The sequence below is a fragment of the Gopherus flavomarginatus genome, chromosome 4, assembly GCF_025201925.1.
Source record: "Gopherus flavomarginatus isolate rGopFla2 chromosome 4, rGopFla2.mat.asm, whole genome shotgun sequence".
In the NCBI taxonomy this organism is placed as follows: domain Eukaryota; kingdom Metazoa; phylum Chordata; order Testudines; family Testudinidae; genus Gopherus; species Gopherus flavomarginatus.
Window position 1 is genome coordinate 194,132,033 of NC_066620.1, and position 10,578 is coordinate 194,142,610.

The window sequence follows — 10,578 nt, forward strand, 5'->3', positions numbered from 1 at the left end:
GGCACTTTCTGAGCACACCTGCTCACTGAAGCCCCACAACTGGTTCATGAGTTGCTCTGGGGCTTAGGCAGGTCATTGGCTCCTGGATGCCTAAAGTGAGGCAGCAGTGTGCGTGCCCTGAGGCAGGATCATAGGTGCATAGGGATCTTTTATTCTGAAACCAAACTCAGGTGCTGAGTACATTTAGGTGCCTGCAGGGTTTGGTGGGAGTTTTGCAGATCACAGTGGAGCCAAACATGGGACTTAGGCACCTAAACCAAGACTTAGGTGCCCTGATCCCTGTCAGGGTCTCTAAAGGGTCTTCATCTACACTGGAATAAAAGACCTGTGACATGACTGTGGCTAGCCCAGGTCAGCTGCCTTGGGCTTGCGGGGATCAGGCTGTGGGGCTAAAATTTGCTGTGCAGAAGTTCAGGCTTGGGCTAGAGCTCAAGCTCTGGGACTCTGTAAGAAAGGAGGGTCCCAAAGATGGGTTCCACGTAAGGTGACCAGACAGCAAGTGTGAAAAATCAGGAAAGGGGCTGGAGGGTAATAGGAGCCTACATAAGAAAAAGACCCAAAAATCAGGACAGTACCTATAAAATTGGGACATCTAGTCACCCTAGTTCCAGGCCAAGCCCAAATATCTACACAGCAATTTTACAGCCCCGCAGCCTGAGCCTCACAAGCCCAAGTCAGCTGACACAAGACAACCATGGGTGTTTAATTGATGTGTAGATATACCCTAAGGGTACACCTACACTGCAATGTAAGCCCAGTGTTTGAACTCAGGCTTAAGCCTAAACCCCTATCCATCTACAGAGAAATCATGCTAACCTGGGGCTGGGATGTGGAGGTCTCAGGATCCCGTGGAGGGTCCAAGCCTTAGTCAAGGTGGGAGGGACCCAGGGTTCAAGACCTATTGCTAACCAGTAGAGATGCAGCCCCACTAGACTTATGCTCTGGAAGTCCACCAAAAGTGTCCCATGGGCCAACTTTTTGTCCCCTGGACAGTCAGGTTTTCCCACACTGCACCATGAATAAAGGCTAGAGTGGTCACATTTTGGATGAGCACAAGGAAGTCTGAGATGCGGGTGGTTGGATTCAGGCTCACATAATGTAGTGAAGACACTGCAGCCTCAAGCTGAAAGCATGGTTCAACAATTCCTAACCTCGGGTTACAAAGGAAAGCAGACCCTCAAATCCTAGGTTAACAAACCCAGGGGCTGCTAACTTGAGTTTTACTAACCATGGGCGTACATTGCAGTGTAGACATACCCTACACTGCACACCAAGCCTGGGTCTGGGGACCTGGGCTTCTGGACTCAGTAATTCCAAGCCTGTGGTTGGGTCCACACTGCACTGAAAACCTGAGTCTCAAAGCCGTACTAATGCAGCCATGCTGTGCTACGCAGACCTTCTGATGGGTCTGTGGCCTGTCTGGCGTCCATTCTGCAAAACGACGGGGCTTGGACCTGGAGAACTTGGACTCTGACCCACCCCCTTAGCAGGGCTCTAAGACCTGGGTGCTGAGGGCTTGTGGATCTGAGTCAGACTGATTTGTATGTGGACAGAAGGGCTTGGGCTCAAACTTGAGTCAAAGCCTGGGCTTAGTCTGCAGGGAAAAACCAGAAATTATCAAACCCTTAATATTTATACAGTACTTAGAGTGCAGCAAAACCATATGTCTGGTCTGACTGCTGCCTCGGTTCCCCCTCTTGGGCTCTCCTATAAATTCAATACAGGTGTGTCAGATAACTCTTCTTGGGGTCTGGGTTTATTAACAAAGTTCACAAGGAAACATAAGAACTCCCACCCAGCTTTTCAAACTGGTTCACAATGCTTGGTGCAGGGTTCCTCGTCCTGTCCCGGTTGATGTGTTCCTCTGGCAGACTTGTTCTCCACCCCAGCCCTCCTAGCTGGCTCATGTTCCTTGCAGGGCTATGCCACGAGACCCTTTGCCTGGGAACTAAGAAGAGCCTGTCAGCATACAACAGCCCTGTTGCTCCTGGGACTCTATTACTTATCACACAGCAACTCCCAGGACAGGACAGAAGAGAACATTAGAAGATCTTTTGGGGACTTTAATGTTTCAAACCAGTAATGGAGATAGAAATATTTTAAAATCACCAGGCAAAGGGGAAGAAGTAGCCATAACACAGTGGTTCCCCTTTTTCAATTTTCTGATCATCTTCTTTAAACCCCCAGACAGGATGAACCAAATATCAGTTGTTGCATACTTGGCCTAGGTATTATTATTTTATAAGGCATGTTCTCTCGCTCTCAAAACTTGTACTGAGTTGAAGAGGAAAAAACTATGGCCTATGCACACACTGTAGCTGCAGAGAAATGAGAAAGTTCAATAAAAAAACAAACAGCAAATAAAATAATTTGCATGCCAATGATTAAGACAGTTTGCTGCTGGACTCTCTGTTGCAGAAGAAAAGGAAGGGAAGGAGCTGAGATGGGAGAGAGGAAAGTCAGTGTGCTACCTGACTAAAGATATCAAAAATGTAACTGATCTAGGTTTGTACTGATACTAATTCCCAAGGGCTAAATCCTGGTCTCACTAAAGCCAATGGAAATTTTGCCACAAACTTAGAGAGACCAATGTTTGGCACCAAATGATTAAAAACCACTGAACTGGCAGTCAATAGATACTGCCCTAAACTGCTCTTAGCTTGCAGCTATTTTATATAACTGCTGTTTTCTGAGTTCTGGAGGAGCTACTGAAAAGGGCCAGGGCAAGTTTTTGGATTGACCAAGTTCTTTTCCCTCTGTCTCATGAACCAGAATCATGAGTGGACTTTTCCTACTTTCAGCTAATTATTTTTTTATTCTGTATAGTTTATTAATAATGTTATAATTAAACTGCAGTGGGCAGGTTGGGCAGCACACTGCTCATATACATGAGGAGACTGGTCAGTCCATTTCAGTCATCAGTGGAGAGTGATTTCTCAATTTATTACTACATCACGGGAGGCGGGACCCATCGCCTATCCCCAGCCAGCAGGGAAAATATGCTACTACTTTAATTGTGATCTTTTCTTTATATGTATGAGGGACTGATGCTCGGTGGTAAGAGCAAAGTAGCTAGAGGCAGAACTCTTACTTGCTATTGCCAGCTCTCCCCCTTGGCAATGTGTTTTGGCAACTCACTTAATTTCTTTACTTTAATTTATACAGTTTACCTATGTATAAAACAGTTATAATACTATTACTCTCACAGCTGTGTTGAGATACTGATGGAGTTAGCATGTGTAATGTACTTTGCAATTCTAAGCTGAAAGGCTGTGTGTGAGCATGTAACAAACTGCTGTGGTTATACCGCTGGGCTACAAGTAACTGTGCTTTTAAAGAGGGTAATCCCCAACCTAGACAAAGCCATGGGGCTGCAGCCTATTCCCTGGCTGCGGGTGTGTGAGCTATTTCATTAGAACGACAGCCACCACTACTCCATGGACCTTGAGTAGGAGTCCCAGTCAGAGGGCCCTTTCCTCCAACACTGTAGCCCATTTGAAGCTGGCTTACCATCTCCAATTATCTAAGGTACTTATATTGCCCCCATGCCAATAGTATCTGAGCACCTCTGTATTTAACATCACCTTTGTGGGATAGGTAATTCTAGTATTTTCATTAGAGCTGGAAACAGACCTTACCGAAGGCCATACTGTAATTCTGTAGTGGAGCAGGGAATTTAGCCCAGGTCTTCTAAAGCCTAAGCTAGTACTCTGACCACTGAACCCTGCTGTCCCAGTGTATAGACCGAGGGGAAGCAAAGGGGGAAGGAGAGGACATTTAGCTGCTTTCCCCTCTCCCTTTTAATTTTGCAAAATTTGGTTGCAGTTCAGTGCTAAATACCAAAAATCCCTAATACTGTAAACCTTTCTTTTTAAAAAACTCCTCAAGATTAGCTCATTTTGAAAGGTTTACCGTAATCTAAATTCTGTGTTAATGGACATTAAACATGAGAAATAGTGAGACAATAGGTCCAGCCATGAGCTGAAATAACAAAACTTAAACTTACTAGAGTTTATTTCAAGTGGTTATAACTGTGATACATTTCTGCTAATGTCTCTATTTTCTTATCAGAATAGTCACTAGATTTCTCTTTTCACTTGGTCTTTTATCATTCACCTGTTGATATGTGCAGTAGACATTAAGCATAAACAATGAAGACTGATCTCCTTTCAAACTTGTGTTAACAGGGGTATAAAAATAACATCCCAACAACCAGTGGGAAAAAGTATGTAGTCATAAAATGGCCACTTAAAAGGCAGGTAGGTGTTGATTCAACACTTGTGAGGGTTCTTGTTGTTTTTAAAATTTGAAACGAGGCAGGCAGTTCCTGAATTTTAATTTAAACAGGCACCTCTGTGATGGAGAGGCTGTTTAATACAATTTTCCTTATAAAAAGATTTACTGTTTTTTAAAATAAACTTTTGTTCTGTATGCACAACGTTTTCCAGATGTCTACAACTAAGGGTGAATCTTAACCCAGTTGATTTAATGGGAGTTTTATTAGAAGACCACTAATGAACAGGGCTGGAGGTATGAAATAGGTTTTATTTTAATTCACATGAAGACAAACTTGTCCAATTTTACCCTCAAACCTATGTTTTAAAATGTATTTCCTTTAATAAATTAAACATTAAAATTTGTCTTAAGGACAAAACCAGCACTATTGAACGTGTACACATTATTTGATTTTGACCATTGTCTGTTGCCTGTCCCCTTTTCAAATCATGATGCTAGCTCAACAATGGCCGTTGCCATGAAAGAGAACACTGGACATCTCTATTGATGAAGAGGACTTTTCTACTTCAAAGCAACAAAGGGAATACTGAAGTTAAACTTCTCTGCTGCTTTCAATGCCCTTAAAAAGCAGCAAGAGGCTGAATTAGTGCTGTGGAAGGATAGGTGAGGGAGTGGGTGTATAGGTTTTCTATGATCTAAAGACATTTGCTTACATCATGAACTATTTGAGATAGGAACTTGTTACAGCTGTTGAATAGGGATCCAGAACACAACTGTTGTACATATAGTGATGATTCAGATGATAGAGACTCATTTTATTTGAACAAGAGCACTAGCACTCAGTGAGGGGTGAGTGATTACTGAAAATTATATAGGAGCTGCATCTCTTTGTACCCGCTGAGGATTATTTACCAGATGGACAAATTTTGAGGAGTGAAAAGAGAAATCAGCAGCCTAAACCTTACTGAATGATTCAGAGGGCAATACTCTAAAAATCCTTTGGCTAGTTGAAGACCTCCCATGATCTGACTTCACACATGTTCATACTGGCAGCAGAAGGGTAGCAGCTCAGAGACATGAATGATGATTGTCACAGCTTAGGTCATTACCATGAGAAGGGGGTAGCTATACTATTTTACTGAAGCTGATCAATAGGTTACAGCTCCTCGATGTGGTTGTGACTAAGGCAAGTAGGAGCACCTTTTAAAAAAGATCAACACACCAAGAGTACTGGAGCCTATGCTTAGCTATGAATTTTATCAAAAATGTTTATGAAAACCATGGAATACAAAAAAAAAAATAGACCAAATCCCTTAGAAGGCCTATCCTTCCACACACACTTATACTAAGAACCATACTGCTTTGAGTATGGCAATAGTGTTTGTTAAAAGGAGTTAGCAGGAAATCATAGAAGTTGTAGTATAGCTTTAAGATAGAGTTATGAGCCATTAGGGTAGCCTGCTTTAAGGGTATGATGCTTGTTTACAGAGTAGTGATTATAAATATTCCTTCCCAATGAAAACAAAGATATCACACTTTGGCAGTAGACATACCTCTGCTTTATTGCTCCAGTTACCAAAAAACCCCAAAGTTTCTACTTTAATGTTTGATTCAGCTCAATAGAATCCTATGTAGAGCATGCAGTGTTCAACTGCAAGTCAGATGGATGGTTACTTGGGAACAATTTTCCTAATGAAAGTATATTAAACTCACTTTATTTCTCTATTAATATCTGGAATCAAGACAAAGTATATTCATTTTGAAAGAGGCTGATGCAACAACAGAACAAATCAAGCAAATGGGTGAGAGGATAACAGCCCTGACAGCTCCATTTTTCCCATTGTTAGCAGAAAAGATAATAGGAGTTTGACAGCTGGTAGTTGAGTTCATGCAGATCACAATTCATTCTTGTAGCTGGCAACAGTCAAGGAAAAAGGAGTAATATGACACTGAAGCATTGACAGTAGTGATGCTCCTAGAACTAGTACCCATGAGGTGTTGGTAAACAGTAGGACTGGACAGCTGTAATGAACAACTTGAGAGCTCAAAATGTTTTATTCACTTTCAACATTGGTCTAGGACATAGACTTAGAATATTTTGGCAAGGGGGGGGGAGAAAGAGAGTGTTAACTCACTTACCACCCCCCACCCTCCAAAGAGGAGAAATACCTTTCAAAACTAATCTGCAACTGGAAAAATGGATAGTGGAAGCCAGATATCAGGGAAAAAATATAAAAATCCATGGTACGCCTGCACCTCGAATACTATATCTTTAAGAAAGATATTAGAAGTGAAAAAAAAACAGAAGAACAAACTGGGAGTGTAGAACTGCTTCCGTATGAGGAAATAAACTGGCAATACTCTGCTTAGAAGAGGGACAACTAAGGGGATTTTATATAGCTCTTATCTCAAGTGTTATTTACCTGGCACCTGTGCTAAATGGGCTATTAAAGTAAGGCAGTATGGGTATTATAAGTATCAAAAGAAGTCCTAACACTGGGATAGGGCTGGTGCCAGGTAGGGGTAGTGAAATTGTTACTGACTAAAGGGAAAAACAAAAAAACCCCAAAACAAACCCAACCAACCATACCCTTTCTGTTCTGTATTTGGAAAGCAGCAAGATCAATTAGTAGTAGGAAAGGATGTTAGAGACATCCTGTGAATAAAGTTGAGGCAATAGGCCCAGAAAACTTGCATGTAGAAATTTAAGGGCAACTCAGCAGATTTTCCTCTGGCACAGAAATTTAAGGGAATCTGAATACTAGGGAAATTCCAGAAGGGTGTTATGCTATGCCTATATTTAAGGCAGCAGGTAGGATAATCCAGGCAGCTATAGACCTGTTATATTAACAGCAATTCAAGGAAAACTGGATGAGCTGAGGTGGTTCAGCTGATAGTGCTAGTAAAAACAGTTTCTACTTACATTTCTATGAAGGTGTCTTGTTCAACATGCAATTTCAAAGGAGGAAATGTATGTTTGCAAAGGTAACAGAATAGACTGGAGTCAGTAGATCTAGTATTCTGCCCTTGTTAAAAGTTTGCACTACTTCAACCATACATTAAGTAGACCAAGAACCAGCTAAATAGTCAATAGGTGTGTTTCTAGTAGAGTTCTACAGGGCTCTGTTTTAGGTCCCATGCCACTCATTTTCAATGATATGGAAGTAAATAGTGGCAGAGTTGGCAAATGAAGATTGTTCTGGTGCTATAACTTTGCCATTCACACAGTGATCTGAATCATTTGGTAAACTGGGCCCTTTCACAAACCAGACATTTTAGCAGTCAATGTAAGGTTGTATATTTGCAACAAGGACTTAGTCCCCTGTTCTCTAGGCATGGGCTAGTGTGGAAAGCAGTGATTCTGAGATAGTTTTCCCCCCCTGCCCCAGGAAAAAGTGTGATCCATTGATTTATAGGACAGGAGTGCATCAGTAGGATGGCAATTTTATCTCTTTATATGAGATGAGCTAGGCCAATGCCACCATGTTAGAGTTTTAGTGTCTACATTTTAAGAGATATTGAAGAACTGGAGGGGTACAGAGTGCCATAGAAGTGGTTTTAAGGCTTGAGTGCAGATTGACAGTCTAATTCTGAGGGTGCTATTCCTCTGTTGGTGTGCACACTTGTGCTGGTTCTCACTGAGCTCAGTGAGAACCAGCACAAGTAGTGTAGCTGTGCTAGCACTAGCAGCAGAGGAACAGCTGAGCACATACCTGCCTGAAACTTGTAGATAAGTAATCTCAATGTCTCAGCTACCTCCACTGCTGTTACCACAGCTACATCTATAGACTCATGCTAGTTCAGTGGTGGTGGGGGTGGAGAAGAAAGGGAGGAAAAGAGGAGTCACCTTTAGTACCTCCTATATGGTGTTTAAATAGAAACTTTAAGGCTTAAAAAAAAAAAAAAAAAAGCCCAGATGAGTGCCTGATTATGGTGTCTAAATACTTAGAGTAGCTGGTGTATTGTCTCATCCCTGTGAAGGGCTCTCATTCAGAGGAAGGCCTAACAAGTAGCAATGCTAGAAGCCAAAGCCAGAGCGTTCTAAAAACTTAGAACAATTAGTTTTTTGGGAGCAAGGTAGTTAGAACATACTAAGGGAATAGTAATAGGATCTGATGGCTATCTATAGAGGCATTTAAGTGTTTGTTTGAAACCCTTATTGCAAGTTAGACAAGTTAACTTTACCCAGATGGGCTCAACATTGGGGCATCCAGGGGAAGTTGGCTTGTCTATCACAGGCCACTGGACTAGATTTAGATAAACACTTGTTTACAAAGTGTAACTCCTATAGATAAAGGATCAGATCACATAAATCTGTCCCACCTAAACAGGACCAGGCCTCTGCACACTTGTTACTCAAGTTTATAGTTGATTTAATCACTCATGGAACTTTCCTTAAAGACTAACAATTGTGTGCACAGTTAGATCTTAGACAGGGCAGAAAGGGAGAAGTGCAGAGAATGCTTTATAGGGCTGCCTGGAGTCATACAGCCTATTCAGGACTGCATAGGCAGGTAGAATAACTGCAAGGTATTTCAGAGAGTCATGAGCACATCTGTCATATTTACCTGTTTCAATTAACACCATAAGTATTCATATAGAACTTGCTTTGAGCTAGATCTGAGCATAGATAAATGGTTTACTTGCAAGTCAAAGCTAACATTTAGAAGCAGGAGGCAGGATTATGCCTTATTTTACACTGTAGCTCTAGTTAGTTAACTAACTAGTCACGAACTGTCTCCACTGACAGACTTTTAGAATTAGCTTTGTCATCCTAATATGTTAGAAAGTATTAAAGACAAGTTACACTATTTAGAGCTGTTCCTTGCAGCAAAAGAAAAAAAAAAAAAATTAGGCTCCATCTTTCTGATTCATTTCCTAAAGGGAAAGTTAAGTGTACTTTGACTCTTGGTTTTGAATTGGAAGTTTGTTATCCCTCTCATAAGAGGGAGGCTCCAGAAAAAGCATCAAGTTTAAAATTGAGAATTCTCTAGTTTAGTAGAGCAACATAAATCTAAGTTTAAAACAACTTAAGGCAAGTTCAGTTACTGTGTCTGCCAGTTCAGTTACTGTGTCTGCCAGCCAAGACTATGCTGACAGCCTTTGAAAAGGAGGCCAGATGCTCAATCCCGACTAAAGGCATTAAGAGATCTGCTCTTAGCACAAGACTCAGTACCAGCATTACCTCATACCATTTTGTATTAGGTACAATATAGCTCTCCAGGCTTGGTGTTTAGTACACCATTTCATTCAGGATGACTCAGTTATTTTAGTTTTTCTTTTGACCAGTAAGAAATCACTCTGAAGGACCTCTCCACCTATGAGGTCTGCAGGATCTCAAAAGGGGTCAAGTTAGTGTGGTAGCACCTCTTTGAAATGCTACTTGTACTAGAAGTAGAGCTGGCTGCAAGTGTCAGCAGAAGACAAAATTTCAGGCCACCAGAGCAACGTTAGCAGATTTTTAGCCAGAAAGTGTCACCCCAGTACCAGAGTGTTTGAGGCACAGACTATGGTTTAAAGAAGATCTGGGTTTGGCCTCTGCACCAAATTCATTAACTCAGCAGCAACTAGAAGAGCCATTTCCACACTAGGATACAATATAATAGCTTCTTTATAAGATAGAAGGATGGCAAAGATGATCTAGGTCAGACTAGATCAGTGGAAGTTAACAGAAGTTTGTCCCATACACTGCACAAAGCCTCACATAACCTAGAGCAGCCTAGTAGTTCAGATTAAAAGGGAGGAGCTATAAGAAGTTGCACAAGGATTGTTTCAAGAATTAATTCTATAGAAGTAAAAATAAAATAAGCCGGGGGGGGGGGAGGGAAAAAAGGAGAGAGAGTTAATGGGCAGGTTTAGTTTGCCACCTTCTGCCAACAAGCTGTTGTCCAAGCTACTTTAATCCTGTCAAAGTACCTACTAGGTTCTGACAAACCAAGTTGTACAAGACTGTGTAGCTAAGATCAGTTCTAGAAAGCTGCACCTGGAAGGCTGAATTCAGAGCCAGCCTTCTACAGTTTAATGTGCAATTTCAGTTCAAGATGATTTATAGTAAGTGTTGCATTTTCCTACACTAGCCCTCCATACTTAAATTTAATGGAAGTTATAGCAGGAGGCTAGGTGGTTAATTTTACGTGCTTACTAGAGCAAGTACAACTTGCAGGTGAAGTGACAGATGGTTCCTCCCCTACCATAGGTATTAAAGTTTCTTGAACCACAATTTAAGAACTTGCATCCCACTAGATCTTAACAGCAGTCTTGAAAGGCAGCAATATGTTCTTGTACAAGTAAATGCAGAGCCTTTAGGTTAACCTATGCAGTTTGCACAATGGGAGAGGAAGG